Source organism: Chiloscyllium plagiosum, chromosome 23 (assembly GCF_004010195.1).
Source record: "Chiloscyllium plagiosum isolate BGI_BamShark_2017 chromosome 23, ASM401019v2, whole genome shotgun sequence".
Taxonomy (NCBI): domain Eukaryota; kingdom Metazoa; phylum Chordata; class Chondrichthyes; order Orectolobiformes; family Hemiscylliidae; genus Chiloscyllium; species Chiloscyllium plagiosum.
Genome location: NC_057732.1, coordinates 25,258,975 through 25,276,131, shown reverse-complemented (window position 1 = coordinate 25,276,131; position 17,157 = coordinate 25,258,975).

Sequence of the window (17,157 nt, the reverse complement as noted above, 5' to 3'; positions counted from 1 at the left end):
GTCAAGGACTCTCCTGATGTAAATAAAAGGTGACTTGGTGATGGATGCATGCCTCTGTGGAGTTATTTCAGTGGTGACAAGAGAAAAGCATGCTCCTGAAGAAATCCTTTCCCAACAGTTATTTTTGAGTTGGGGTAAGCATTTCTAGCATCATGCCATTACTTGAAAAGCTTGACTCGTTTGATCCTGCTGTCAAAGATTAGGCCTAGTATGTGGAAAGAATGCGCTATTTTTTTCCAGGCAAATTACATTGGGGCAGACAGAAGGCAATGAATAATTCACCTGACAGCTTGTAGCTCCATAACTTTTTCAGTTATTAGGAGCCTAACATTTCCTGAGGTACCAGATACTGAAACCTTTCAAGAGTTGATAGATTTAATTGAGAAATATTAGGAACCCAAGCATCCTCTAATTCTGAGATACTATTGATTTTACTCATCAGCTCGAGAATCCTTATTGGGATTTTTGATGAAGTTAAAACAACTGACAGAGGCATGTGACTTTGGTTTTACTCTTGATGAGATGTTGAGAGATTGTTTGGTATGTGGGATTAATGATATAATGATGCAAAAATGCCTAATAGCTGAAGCCCAACTGGACTTCAAACAGACACTACAACAGGCTTCATCACTGGAAAATGCAGCAAGTGGAGCAGATGAGCTGCAGAGTATTCCGATGGAAGTGGACACACTCACCAGGCCGACTGAACTTGAGGAATACAACTTGAGAGAAGGCAGTTGCATAGCCTCACTCAGGACACAGCCTGAACAGAGGGACTCTAGGTCAGCCCACAGCAACACCCCAAAACAAAGACAAGCCTCGGCCAAATGGTTAAAATTTCTTCAGGATTTGGGCTGGCAAGACAATGTAGTTGCTGCTGGTATACAGACCTGAGATAGCAAATGAGTCCCACTAAACTTAAATTGAGTAAGAGAACTGTATCCAGGAGAAAGGACACCCTGGAAGGTCCACCTACATCTGGTTTGGAATATTAAATTGCTTAACAACATTCAAATCAGAATCAAAATAAATGTAAGCTTAAATGGTCAACCACTTCTAATGGAGGTCAATACTGGCACAGTCGTTTCAGTGATATCAGAATCAGTCTTTAACAAAATTCATTCTGGACTCCAATCATTAGGTTAGCACAAGACATTGACTCGGCTGAGAACCTATCCCAGGGAACCTTTATAGATTAAGGGTACAATATGGGGTTCCAGTCTCTTGTGAGAAGTAGCTGGTTCAGTTACTGGTGATTGTAGTAAAAGGCTTGGGCCCAAGCTAGATGGGGTGAAATTGTTTGAGAAAGATTCACCTAGATTGGCTCAACATTTTTCGATTAGAAAACAACTGGTTGAATGAATACCTAATTAAATACCAGGAGATTTTTCGGAAGGTCTAGGGACTATCAAAAGAGCCAAGGCCACCTTGCATGAGGGCTGGGAAGCAATTCCATGATTCTGCAAGACCTGCCATTTGTCTTGTAGGCAAATATTGAGGCAGAAATCAGAAGGCTGGAAAGTGAAAGAATCATCAAACCAGTCCAAGGTGCAGAATGGGCAGCACCAGTCATGCTAATTGTGAAGACCAATGAGTCAGTTCGCCTTTATGGGGATTTTAACCAAATGGTAAACAGCTTTTTGCAGCTGGATAAATACCCAATCCTTTGCACAGATGATTTATACACAAAGGGGGCTATTCTTCGCAAAGCGGACATCAGCTATGTGTACTTGCAATTGTGGTTTAATCAGGATTCCCAGAAGTATGTTACAATTAATACCTATTAGCGTTTGTTTCAATATAAGAGACTGGGGTAGCACTAACTATGTTAGGTGGGAGCGTGGGGAAAATATAAAAAAAGAAGAAAAATAAACTAAAAGAAAAAAACCAGGAGATTTAGAATCTCCTCAGTTTAGGGACTGACTCTGTGCTGGCTGGTACCACAGTCAGTGTGTTCCAGCTGATACTGAGGAGAGAGAAAAATCATTTAAAAAATAGACTGGGGTATCAACAGCTTGTGCACTTTTTCAGTGGACGACAGAAATCATTTTACAAGGTCGACTCCAGATTGCCATTATCTTAACGGCCTGCTAATAACAGGGAAAACCAATAAGGAGCACTTAGGGAATTTGGACAGAGTCCTTCGATGTTCTTCCCAGGCAGGCATATGCCTTAGAAGGAAGAAATGTGTGTTCTAGGCATCCCTAGGGTCCTACATGGGCTACAGAGTCGGGTGATCAAAGATGCCCCGGCTCCGTCTGTACTGGAGCTTAAATCTTGGACAGTCAATCATTACGGAAAGTTCATACATAACCTCGCATCCATCCTGGCACCTTTGCATCAATGCTTAAAAAATGATCAGCTTTGGAAATGATCGTGTAGCCACACCAGAGCGTTCAGAGAAGTGAAAAAAAAACAGCTATCATCTTCTAAGGTGTTGGCACACTATGATTTCAAGCAAGATCTGGTACTCTTACATCCGATGCCTCTACATACAGCATCGGGATAGTATTACCATGTAAGTGGTCCAGTTGAGAGGAACACTCAATAGTGTATGCAGCCATGACCTTGGCTAATGGAGAACATAAATACACCCAGGTGGAGAAGAAAGATTTGATGATCATATTTTGAGTCAGGAAGTACATTTTTCATAATAACAGATGGCAAACCTCTGCTAGATCTTCTTAAAGAGGACAGGGTAGTGCTGCCAATATCTTCAGGCTGAATTCAGATGTGGGCTCTAAGATTAAGTGTGTACAATTAAAAGTTGGAACACTGTCCTCAGGCCAGTTAGTGAATGCAGATGCATTAAGCCACCTCCTGCTGGCAGATGCACCCCTGGTATACTGCCACTGGAAGAGCCCATAATGGTTTTAACTTTTCTAGCACACTTCCAGTCACAGCTAACAGTATCAGACTTTGGACGCAGAAAGATCTGGTCCTGGCAAACCTGAAACATCTTGTGGTGATGGCCCCAAAGCGCCACCATGATCAGAATTGAAACCACTTTAGACTCAGAGACCAGATCACAATGGAGGATGGCATGTTAATATGCAGAGCAAGTGCGATTGTCCCGAGCAAAGGTCACTGCCAGACACTGGCTAAACTCCACCAGGATCATCCAGGGATCTCCAAAATTAAGATGTTGGTGAGAATTTGTCTGATGGCCAGCATTGGATGCATGTTGGTGGGGCTGAGCCCAGAGTGCCAACAAGGACAAATGTTACCGTCAGCTGCTCCCCCACATTCATGGGAATGGTCGGTTAAAACATGGACTTGGTTACACATCAACTACGTAGATCCTTTCTTGGGCTCAATGTTCTTAGTAGTTGTGGATGTCCACTCAAAATGGCTGGATGTGCATTGAGTTAATTCATCAAGCACAAGCATGATGATAAAGAAACTGCATGCATCTTTTCTAATACGTGGACTCCCGGAAGTGCTGGTCACAGATAACAGGCCATCATTTACCACTTGGGAATTAGAGTATTTCCTAAAGTAAAATGGTATTTGTCATGTCAGGTTCTGTTCACTCTGAGAGCTGGCACTGTCAAGTACTTTCTACGTGTAAAGAACGGGGATTTGGTGACAGGATACTGGCTGCTGTGGAGTAATTTCATTTACTTCCTTTTTGGAACACATAGATCTAACATTTTAATGCGACTAGATTAAAAATAAAATTACATTTTTGAAACTGTACTTGGTCGGAGCCTTTTTTGGAAGGCAACAACTCTCTACTGTTGCTCATATAAATATTTCCAGTTTTAATTTCCTTGCCCTCACAACTTTTGTCAGCATGTGTGCAAGTCCCATTCCTTCAAACCCCTTTTCTTCTGCTGGACAATGGCCTTGTATAATTGCAACTGGGTAGCACTCTGGTCATTGTCTCCACTGTCATTGATCTTTAAGTGCTTTGCTTAGCAGCCTTCTGTCTGATCCTCTGATGATACCTTCCTTCATTTTAAAGGAATGCATCATATATCCATAGACAGGCATCTTTATTAATCTAGCTAATTTGTGATATTTACTACTTTTGTCTGTGTTGCATTATTATTTCTTCACACATTTATTGATTAGTAAACTCACACATTTGTTCAATCAAAAAAAAACCTGACGGTCTCCTTTTAGAATATAATTTCACTTGGTCTGGGAGAATGGGGATCACAGTGGAAGAGATCCTTTGTAAATTAACCTTGTGGCAATTGACTGAGAGGATGTGTAAATAAAGAAATGGAGGCAATCCATCTGCTCTCACTAGTAAGCTTGACAATTTGGGCTTTCCCATATGGAACCAAAGCAACTTGGGGAACCTCACCCAGGACTGGTCAGACCATGAGCTTGATTGTTGAAAGGATTCAGGTTGGTTGAGGCTTTGTCATGGAGAATGGATCAAGGAATCATTATCACCAAGTTCCTTCTTTAATTTGAGACGTGGCAAATTGGATCTGATTGTTCGAGGCATTGATCTGAGGAATGCCTCAGAGACTAGTTGTCCATTGCTTTTGTTTCAGTGTATATGTGGAAAACTGCTAAGAGCTGGCCATAGCAACCCACTCAATCATTTGGCCAATTCATGCAATGCAGAACCAGTCATAGATAAAATGAATGCAAAGGACATTAGTTTTGTACATCTTAGGCAGCTCGTACGCACCTGGATGTGGTGAATTATGATCATGAATCCTTTCTGTGCCACCATGAAGCTCCTTATTCTTCTAAAGCTCTACCTTTTTAAACTTGCTTTTGAGTAGGGCTGTATGGCCATGCTTTGAGTCTGGTCCAGTGGATACAAATTTAAACTCTTCATAAAGAATGGTGTGTGTTTTGTTCAATGCCTTTGTTATGTGGTGGACAGCAAAGGAGGTTACCTCAGTTTACAATGGGATCTTGATCAGATGGGCCAATGGGCTGAGAAGTGGCAGATGGAGTTTAATTTAGAGAAAAGTGAGGTGCTGCATTTTGGGAAAGCAAATCTTAGCAGGACTTATACACTTAATGTAAAGTCCTAGGGAGTGTTGCTGAACAAAGAGACCTTGGAGTGCAGGTTCATAGCTCCTTGAAAGTGGAGTCACAGGTAGATAGGATAGTGAAGAAGGTGTTTGGTATGCTTTCCTTTATTGGTCAGAGTATTGAGTACAGGAGTTGGGAGATCATGCTGAAGCTGTACAGGTCATTAGTTAGGCCACTGTTGGAATATTGTGTGCAATTCTGGTCTCCTTCCTCTCAAAAAGATGTTGTGAAACTTGAAAGGGTTCAAAAATGATTTACAAGGATGTTGCCAGTGTTGGAGGATTTGAGCTATAGTGAGTAGCTGAACAGGCTGGGGCAGTTTTCCCTGGAGCGTCGGAGGCTGAGGGGTGACCTTATAGAGGTTTACAAAATTATGAGGGGCATGGATAGGATAAATAGACAAAGTCTTTTCCCTGGGGTCGGGGAGTTCAGAACTAGAGGGCATAGGTTTAGGGTGAGAGGGGAAAGATATAAAAGATACCTAAGGGGTAATTTTTTCACAGAGAAAGTGGTACGTGTATGGAATGAGCTGCCAAAGGAAGTGTTGGAGGCTGGTATAATTGCAACATTTAAAAGACATTTAGATGGTTATATGATTAGGAAGGGTTTGGAGGGATATGGGCTGGTGGGATTAAATTGGCAGATGGGATTAAATTGGATTGGGATATCTGGTCAACATGGATAGGTTGGACCCAAGGGTCTGTTTCCATGCTGTACATCTCTATGACTCAGTGTCTATGCCTGTGTTAGCCATTAGGCCCCGCAGCAGCACCATACATTCACTCTACATGTGGAAACTGGACAAGTCATTGGATATTCCACAAAATGCTGAGTACAAGAGAAAACAATTCAACAGCATGACTCTTTCTCTATTAATCAAAACGCAAGTTATTTCCAACTAAGTGATTATTTGAAACACAAACATCTTCCTTTGTACTAGGTATGACTCCAAACACTAGGGAACATTCCCTCAATCACCAAAGATCCCAGAGTTACTGGGGCTTATTGGTGCAATCCACCGTTAAATGATGTTTTGATACTTTTAATTTGAATATGGAATTCAGCTCTGGTGTCCGTATTTAAATAAAGGTTATGGTGAGGTCTGGAGTCACAGGTCCTGGCAAAACCCAAATTGAACATTGATAAGAGGTTATTGGTAAGTGTTGCTTGATTTTAATGACTGTTTCCAAAACTTTGCTGATATTTGTGAGTAGACTCTTGGGGAGTTAAAATTAGTTACACGTAGAACTATTTTATTAGAAAATAGAAATGTTAGGAGCAAATATATTTGAAGGCATTTTAATTTAACTTGATTACAAAACCTGCTTATGTACATTTCATGCTTTAAAGGTTAATATTTAACAGTCATTATGTTTGTGCACATGCATTATATATGGCAACTGGAACCCAACTTGTCCTTCAACTTTGCAGTAAGTGCATCATTCCCCAATGTATTTTATATATATATAGTATATATACATATGCACTATTATTACTTTCATAATAATTCTTTGTTCTCCACGATAGAAAAGGACTGACTGTGTACTTCAGGAACATAAACCCATCAAACACATTTCTTGGTTGTCTGTCAAACTTACAGAAACGTTCCAGCTGACATGACCTTATTTGGCATACACTCCCCTTCTTTAGCCGTGGCTGGTGTTTTTACTATACTAAATGAATTTCATAGGAACAATATTGAAAATCTGCTTAGCAAAACATGCATTGTGCTGTGACTTAATATCATAGCCCTCATGTTTGTTTTTATTCTTCTATGTTTGCAACCTCAACGACTCGTAACTGTGGCAACCAAGAAAAGCAGACCATGTAATCAGTCATCCTCTGTACAGCAGGGCGTCAGTATGTACAACTGTGTAAATTCATGGCTTGATTTAAAAGCCTGACTGAATTCTCTGTGTGCTGAGGTGATTAATATAGTGAGGTGCTTGTTGAAGTTGACGTGATTGGTTTCTGTGTGGTACTGGGCTTCTTTCTTGCCTGTGCTGTCTGAGCTGTTTTTAAATTTGTGCTGTTAAAGTCTGCACCACTAAACAATGAGTGAAGCATTAGAAACACTTCAAATGCGAAATATTCAACTAAATATTCTCCCTTTCATTTGTAACTGAACTGAAGATATATAGAAATGTTTGAAGTAATTAAGAATTCTAAAATATTCGATAATTATTGTGAAAATTAATATTACAAAGACCAGAGTATTTGAAATAAAAATATACAATCACAAAATAAATAGCAAAGAGATTGTAATGAATTAAAAGTGCAGTATTGTTATTGCATTTTTGTATAACTGACAAGATTTTACCAAGCAATTTTAAGGAATTGGAAATAAATGTTGATCACTATGTGTGACTGGCTCACTAAGCTATGTAACAGATACAATTTTCTTTCAGTGTCGATGGGAATTACAATTTGCGCCAATTGCTTCATTTTGTTGAATGGCTAAAATGAAAATATATTTGGTACATTGAGTTGTGACTTTTCATATAATCAGTAATTTAATGATAATTAAGATAGATGTTGAATTTGTTAAAAGCCATAGCCTTGATTATTATTGACATTTAAACATCTTACAAAGGCTTACATCATCTCAGACTATGTTCCTTTGCAGAGGAAGCATTTGCAGGCATCTTCACCCAAAAATGCTGAGTTGGTGATCCATCTCAGCCTCCTCCAGAGGTGCCCAGTGTCAGCATTGCCATGTTTCAGCCAACTCAATTCATTTCAAGTGTCACGAAGAAACGACTGAAGCCTCTGGATTGTGTAAAGGTGATGAGCCTTGACAGTAGTAATACTGCAGTGCTGAAGACACATGCTCCAGAATTGTGGGCGGCACGGTGGCACAGTGGTTAGCACTGCTGCCTCACAGCGCCAGAGACTGGGGTTCAACTCCCGCCTCAGGCGACTATCTGTGTGGAGTTTGCACATTCTCCCCGTGTCTGCGTGGGTTTCCTCCGAATGCTCCGGTTTCCTCCCACAATCCAAAAATGTGCAGGTTAGGTGAATTGGCCATGCTAAATTGCCTGTAGTGTTAGGTGAAGGGGTAAATGTAGGAGTATGGGTCTGGGTGGTATACGCTTCGGCGGGTCGGTGTGGACTTGTTGGGCCAAAGGGCCTGTTTCCACACTGTAAGTAATCTAATCAAAAAAAAATAGCTGCACCCCTATCAGGTGTTCCAGTAGACCTAGCACATCTAGGCAGCAATGCACAAAATTGCTCAGAAATATCTTGTCCACAAAAAGTAGGACAAATCCAACCCAGCAAATTACTGCCCCATGACAAGTCATTTAGCAGTAAAGTAATGGAAGAGATCATTGACTGTGCAATAAATTGGCATTTGTTCAGTAATAACCTGTTCACTGACATTCAGTTTAGGTTCCACCAGGGTCACTCAGCACCTGATTTCATTGCAGCCTTGGCTCAAAGTGGCAAGAGTGGCATTAAGACAGCATTTGATCAAGTATGATGTCAAGGAGCCCTCACAAGCTGGACGTTGATGTGAATCAGTGGAAAACTCTCTTCTGATATCAGCACAACAGAAGATGGTTGTGGTTGTGGGAGTTTGTCATCTCAACTGCAAGACATCTCTGCAGATTTCCTCTAAATATTGTCCATGGTCCAACTAATTTAAGCTGCTTCATTAATCAACTAGCTTCCAATTAGAAATCAGAATTGGGGATGATCATTGAAAATTGCCCAATGTTTCATCCCATTCACAATGCCTCACATACTGAAGCAGATTCCGTCCATATGCAGCAAGAACCAGACAATGTTTAGGCTTCAGCTGATGAACAGCAAGTAACAATTGTGCCATATGAATTTAGAATAGCTATCTCCAACCAGAGAAAGCCAAATCAGTCCTTGACATTCAGTGATGTTACCTTCACTGAATTTCCCACTATCAATGTCTTGTGGGTTAGTATTAACCAAAAACTGAGCTCATCCAGTTACACAGACATTATGGCTGTAATTGCATGAATTTTGAAGTTAGTAACTCATCAGAAAAATCATAGATTCCCTACAGCCTGAAAGCAAACCATTTGCCCCATGAGTCACACCCAACTCTTTGAATAGCATCCCACGCAGGCCCACCCCCTATCCTGCACTTCCCATGGCCAATCCACCTAACCTGCACATCTTTGGATTGTGGGAGGAAACCAGAGCACATAAAGGAAGCCCAGACAGACACAGGGAGAATGTGCAAACTCCACACTGACAGTCACCAAAGGGTGGAATCAAACCCAGATCCCTGTAACTGTGAGGCAGCAGTGCTAACCACAGAGCCATCATGCTGACCCTAAATATATTCAACATCTGTCCAACATCTGCAAGGTGCAAGTCAAGAATGTGATGGAATACTCTCCACTTGCCTCAACAACATTTAAGATAAAGGAACCTATTTTATTGGCACTTGACTTTAAGTGGCATAGTGGCAGCATTGTTCACCATCTCCAAATTACACTGCACCCACCAAGTCTCCTTTGCAGCATCTTGCAATATTGTGACCTCTGCCAATTACAAGGACAGATGATACATGGAACACCACCACTTGCAAGTTCCCCTCAAAGCCACATACTATCTTAACATGGGATTGCACTCATTTGATAATGTTACAACAGTAGCCACTCCAATATTTTATCTCCATTCTGCCTCTCAGCAACATCAACTTAAAGCATATCAGATTCCACATGAATGCTAATGACCACATCTCCCAGCCCTTCACTGTTTCTAAATTATCAGACTGTGTGTTCCACATTTAGTACTGCATGTGCAAAACTTTCTTCCAATAACAGCAGTGTATTTTGTATGTTTATATATAACTTGGATTAAACTTTAGAAGTGTATTATTTTTGTTGCCACACATGAAATGCATACAGAAAGTATATTTTACATATTGATGTGATTGAGATTAGTTGAACATACTATCACTGCCTCTATCTTAGTAATTTCATTCCACAATTCCACACTAAATAAACTAATGAGAATGTCCATTGTCAAGTCCCTCTTGCTTCTAATATGTATCATAATATGTACAATGGATTTTAAAATAACAAACCCTCCATCTAGACAGTGTTTGGACATACTATGACACATGGCTGGAGCTCAAAGCTCCTGGCTCAGATGCAAGGACACTACCACTACACCACAAGGGCCATGATCCTTTGCCAGCTTTATCAATACCACCTGAGGTAAAATTGATGCCAATAATTTAGAAATAAGATTTCATTCAATTAATTGAAAGGGTTGCAGGTTCCCTGACCACTTGCCACAGACCTGAGTCAAGCAGTTATGTTCTTTAGGACTGGGGCAGCTTGATCACTTATGTTGTATATGTTGTAGCAGTTTCTCTTTTAAAAGGTTTGCTGGCTAGTCATTATTATATAATTGTTGCACAACCAACAACTACCAGCTGATTTTAGGAAAGAGCGCTGCCACCAGCCCTCTTTGTATACTTGGTCTAAGTATCTGGTTGAGTAAAAATGATAGAGAGAATGAATCACGTGTGAGTCTTAACAAGAAGAGGCACTTGTCTCAACAACAAAATGTTTATTGCATAACAGCAATAGATACGAGTTATACTGGTTAGTTAGAGATCGGGGCCAGCGATGACAGGTCTAATCACATCAGGATGTTAAACTAGACTTGTCTATTCTCTACCCAAGATTGTATTTATCATCAGAATACATGGAGCCTAATGCAGACTCCAACATTAACCCTTTCAGAATTGTCTCACAACATGTTTTTTTTTTCATTTCTAAATGTTCCTCTAGTCCTGCTTCATTGTGATTCCATTATCTTTGTCCACCACTGTTAATTTAACTTACCCATAATTAGCTGGGCAAGTTCTGCCACCTTGATAAATGTAGGAATTACATTAGCAATCTTCTGGCACTGTATTTTTCCCAAGAGAATTTTTAAAAAAAAAATTAGGAATAACTCTGTTTCCTCTTCCCCAGACTTCTTTTTGAAACCAATGGATATAATCTATTCAGCCATATACTGTCTTCAAATTTGTTTTAGTTAATGCAATAAATTACTTTTAGTTACTTTAAATGTATTTTTCTCTTTGCTTATCGCATCATTCAATGCTATGTATAACCGGTTTATCTCCCTGGTAACTACTGAAGGGAAATAATGGGTTTCCTCAGATTTTCTGAGGAATGACAAGAACACTCAGATGACCACTAGACTCTGTTTGTATGTTGAGAAAGAATTCACATTACAGACAGGTCAGGTGTGGGGCACCAGATTGCCATTAAACAGGGTTCCAGGAGGGTCGGAGGAAGATAGCCAGAGTGCAAGGTGGGTAAGACGATAGGTAAGCAGATTGCCAAGAGAAGGGAGCCAGGTAAGTGATGAGTTGGGTGGGAGTTGGATGTTGTAGCTGGCAGGGTGAATTGGTTCCCACATGGAGATGGAGTATCGGGTCTTTGGGGGAAGAGTGTGTTGTTAGTTCCCAGGTGGAAAAGACAGGGTCACTACAGAGAGGGGCTTACAGTTCCAAAGGGATCAAGGGGACTGCTGGGTCCCAGTGGATCTGACTATTTTGGTGGTGCAGAGGCAGGATGTCAGGTCTGGTGGCAGAGAGGATATACCTTATCCCAGAAAGGCAGGGGCTGTCAGGGTTGATGGTGCAACTTCCTGGGAGGAGAAATGGGTTGTTTTCAGGTCCTGGGTGGTGGGAATATTGGGTTGTGCATGTCCATGAAATATAAGGGGTTAAGAGAAGTGTAGTTGGACAGTACATTGGGGCGAGTTTAATAATGCTAGCTTTTAGTTGTCCAACTTTTCTTGAGTAACCACAAGCATTAGTATAGTGGAATCCTTCAAATTCTGTGATTTAACTTCAAAGTTTATCATTTTTAATCCAGATTTTTTAACCAGGAATTATCCCGGTTTTGGGAAAAATGACCCTGTTCAATACATTGGCTGTAGGTCCCAAGGACAAAGCATCTCAATTGAAACCTGTGTCAATTTCATTATTTATCATTCTTCAGTGTGGTTCAGAAATGTAAGCCCAGACTTTTAACCGTAAATAAATGAGATCAATTGTGACCAGCAAGGCTGAGCAACCCTCATACGATCAGAAGTACCCTACAAACTAGATAACTTTACAGAATTCTAGGCACTAGGACATTGCCAATTGGAATCTTCAATTTCCGGAGAGTCTGCTATGTCAGAGATTCCACAGGGTACTGACACCGAACTCCCATCTAAGTTGTAAAAGCATAACCTGGCCATCAAAAATCTGAGCCAATATGTAAAATTACTGCCGCCTCTCTATATTTGTTTGTGGAAAAGTCTTGTTGATCTCTAAATGGTCTTTTTCAAACCACAACTTTCTTTTTTTACTGATATGCTTGCAAAATATTTTACTGATATTTTTGCATGTTTCTTGATAATTTCATTTCACAGTTGTTTATGGACTTTCTATCATTTCTTTACTTCTATCCTAATCTCTTCATATTCTCTGTTATTAAACATTACTCTGCCTTATATGTTCATAAAATATAACATCTTACCTAACCATCAATTGTTCCCTTTTGGCCTCATTCAGCCATGAAGTTCTCTTCATGTTAAGTCTATCCTTTTCTTATTTTTGCTGCCCTCTATTGAAATGTTCCTCATTACTGGTCTACGTTCACCAATACTGATGGCCAATTTCTTTTCCCAAGAAAAGTAAGGAACGCTAATGGTTTACTCAATCAACCCACATCCAAAATATATTGGTCAACAATTCTACCTGAACAGGTAGGCCTGAGGCCCAGTGACTTGGACCTAATTTACATATGCCCAGTGAGATGTGATTTCCTGCTGGATATCTTCATGTAATTGGTTGGCATGCTGAGTTTGAAGTTCCCCAAGCCCCCACTGCGCTGTTAGCAGCAGCCTCTGATGCATTATTCATCAAGGTTGGAAGCAATCCGAAAGGGAACAACTGGAAAAGGTGCGTGTTGATCAGCAAAATACATTAACCATTTTCAATCCCCCGAAAATGGCAATTTTTCTTCCCATCAATCCACTTAACCTGCCATCTTGCAATACTTCAAAATAATATATGTGCTTATGGTGGTATTTAATTTGAGTAGAACTTTAAACAATCATACAAAAACATGTCAATAGCCCTGTTAGTATTTTGTAGTGCTTGTGCACTTAATTAACATTGAGAAAAGATGTAAAGGTTATCCTGCTTTATCTCACTACTCAACACTAACATTTGACCTACGTATTCTATTTCTGAATACTAAATTTTGTTGTGTACAGTGGGAATCTGATACCACTAAATTCTTAATCATGTGCTCTCACTTTGAGTAGGATCTTTAAAGCCTCATCTGAAAAGAAACCTGGTGATCATTACAACAAATTTAAAAGAAATATGACACTCATTTCCCCAAAGTGATGAAAATCCTCTTACAATGAGGTAAAGGGATAAATCAGTCTACTGTTCTTTGAAATGATGGATGACAGATTTACTCTGATGCTGCTTTGTCCCATTTCCTGGGACACTTCCAAAACATAGTGTAAAGAATTTTAACCAAACTTCAACATAGCTAACTCTCTTCATTGCTGGCACAGTTTTGTAGTGCTAATTTTGACTCTCTTGCAAGATTATGATTTATAGGTCAAATGAGATGGCTTAGACACAGAATTCCTTAATGCAAATCAAGTTCTTTATGTGTTGAATGAAGACATGCCAATGATAAGTAGATATCTGGCATGTACATTTTATTTTTAAAAGTCAGGATTTGAAAATTGTTGCTTAACTAACACAAAGTTTGTGAAATAGCATTGTTTATTTACTTATCGAATAAAACATAATCAGACACTGAACTGTCTTGGTTCGGCAGTAAAAATTCCACATAAAAAAATAGTGCAGCGAAAAAGTATGCATCTACCATAAAACATATGCATAGTAACTCCTCAAAGAAGAAAAGGTGAGTGCACTTCTCAGAAGTAATTAAATTTACTATGAACTACAACAGGGCAAAGAAATCCCAAGTCAGGGATTTAGTCAAAGAGAAGAAATCATTGAAACAAATAATACAGGTCCAAGTTAGTGGTATGCATATTACCACAAAAATTGAAGAATAAGTTGCATTAAGTAACAAATCCATCAAACTTAAATTACTTAAATCTTGCTTGCTCTGTATAAAAGGGGAGCACCTATCTGCACATAGCAATGAAACCTAACATTGCAATTGTCAATTGAGAACAAAAGCAGTTTCACAATTGGAACCAGACTAAATGCTGGACTCTGTTCTTTTGACTGTTAATTGGAGGTCAAGCTGTTGAAAGCCTCCCTGCTGTTTAAAGGTGAAATTTCTGGCAAGAAAGTAAATCCACTAGAGAACTAATGGTTAGTTTTATTATCAAAATGACCCAGCAATGTCACAACATCACCATGTCACTATAATCATGTTTTAAAGTTCAGATGACATTTTGCAATTAGTTTGGATATAACACAGATATTGCACTTGAATAAATAATTAAAATTTGACCAGGATTTGTTCATTTTCCTTGTGTGCCCATTGAAAATGAAAATAAAGGGAAACTCATACACCGGGGGACGTATAAATCAGCAGGTTTGTTTATTTTAGCAATATGTCTGGTATATTTGTTAAATATTTTCAGAAACATATTGATTATTTTGGTACAGGAGCAAAAACACTTTGTTAACTTAGCAAAATTATATTATTTTGAAGAATTCATCGTAATGATATTTATTAATTAATGTGAAACACAATGAAAAGAAACATACACTGGATAGATAAAGGAGGAGCAATGGATGGGAATATACTTGCATTTTTCATAAGGCATTTGATAAAGTACGATTTATTAGGCTGCTTAACAAGACAATTGTCCATGGAGTTGGAGGTAGTATATTTAACATGGACAGAGGATTTGCTAATTAATAGATGAAAAGGTTAAGATAAGATGGGAATTTCATGATGGCAACCTTGTAACTTGTCATATGTCACAGGGATCAGTGTAGGGTCCAGAATTATTAATAGTTGCTGTGGTTCTGTTCGCCGAGCTGGGTGTGCTGTTATAAGTCCTAGTGGTCGCAGTAGTCTGGCTGTCATTTCAGTGATGTTCTTGATGTCTGGTAGTGTGGCTAGTCCATTATAGGGCAAGTGAAACAAAGAACAGCCAAGGAATTCCTAGAAGCATGGCACTCATCCACAAACTCCATCAACAAACACATCGACCTGGACCCAATATACCGGCCACTACAGCGGACAGCTGAAACTGACAACCGGAAGCGGCAGGGACAGGCCACTATAAACACCGGAGGAAACATCCAGCTCGGCGAACAGAACCACAACAACGAGCACCCGAGCTACAAATCTTCTCACAAACTTTAAATTATTAATAGTGTATATTAATGACTTGGATAGGGAAAATGAATGTACGACAGCCAAGTTTGTAGATGACTCAAATAATAGGTGGAAAGGCAAGTCATGAGGATGACACAAAGAATTTGCAGAGGGATATGGACAGGTTGAGCGAATGGACAGAAATTAGGCAGATGGAATATAATCGGGAAAATATGGGGTTATGCACTTTGACAGGAAGAGTGGAGCAGCTCAATATTATTTAAATGGAAAAGGAAATTGCAAAAGGCTACAGAAGAGGGATTTAAAAGTCCCCATCCATAAATTACAAAACCAACTAACATCAGAGTTCAGCAGGTAACAGGGAAAGGAAATGAAATATTTGTCTTTATTTCAAAGGGAATGATGTATAAACATCAAGGATTTTGTTAATACTATACAATGCACTAGTCAGACCATAGCTGGAATATTGTGAATGGTTTTGAGTCTCTTACCTAAGGAAAGATGCATTGACATTGGAGCAGTCTAGAGAATATCCACTCAGCTGATGCCAGGTATGGAGGGACTGTCTTAATAAGAGAAGTAGTTGGGTTTGTACTCATTGGGATTTAGATGAATGAGAGGTGACCTTATTGAAATATACAACATTCTTAGGGGACATGATAGGACGGATGTGGAGAGGTTGTTTCTCCTTGTGGGAGAGTCTAGGCACGATGTGGACAATCTCAGAATAAAGGGGTCAGACATTTAGGTCAAAGATAGGGAGGAATTTCTTCTCTCAGAGGGTGGTGAATCAGTGGAATTCGTTACCACAGACAGCTGTCAAGGCTGGCTCATTAGTTATACTCGAAGCAAAGGTGGACAGATTTTTAATCATTAAGGGAATCAAGGGTTATGGGAAAAAGGCAGGAGAGCAGAGTTGAGGATTATCACTCACACAACACCAGGTTATAATCCAACAGGTTTAATTGGAAGCACACTAGCTTTCAGAGCGACGCTCCTTCATCAGATGATAGTGGAAGGCTCGATCGTAACACAGAATTTATAGCAAAAATTTACTGTGTGATATAACTGAAATTATACATTGAAAAATTGATTGTCTGTTAAGCCTTTCATCTGTTAGAATACAGTGATAGTTTCACTTCTTTCATGTGTAAATCACAAAACGACGCCATGTTCTTCGTGACCTGCAACACATTATCAATGAGGATGAGCACCTCACCAAGACCTTCCCCACACCTCCACTACTTGCCTTTAAACAACCGTCAAACCTCAAACAGATCATTGTTTGTAGCAAACGGCCCGGCTCTCAGGACAACTCCATACAACCCTGTCACGGTGGATGCTGCAAGACGTGTCAGATTGTGGACATAGATACCACTATTACGCGTGGGAACACCTCCCACCATGTACATGGCAGGTACTCATGTGACTCAGCCAACGTTGTCTATCTTATACATTGCAGGCAAGGATGCCCGGAGGCATGGTACATTGGGGAAACAGAGCAAAGGCTATGCCAACGGATGAATGGGCACCGCACAACAATCAACAGACAGGAGGGTTCCCTCCCAGTTGGGGAACACTTCAGTGGTCCAGGACATTCAGCCTCAGACCTTCAGGTGACCATCCTCCAAGGCGGACTTTGGGACAGGCAGCCGCGAAAAGTGGCTGAGCAGAGACTGATAGCTAAGTTCGGTACCCATAGGGAAGGCCTGAACCGGGACCTTGGGCTCATGTCACATTACAGGTGATCACCATTGCACTACACACACACACAGATATTCCTACACACACACAC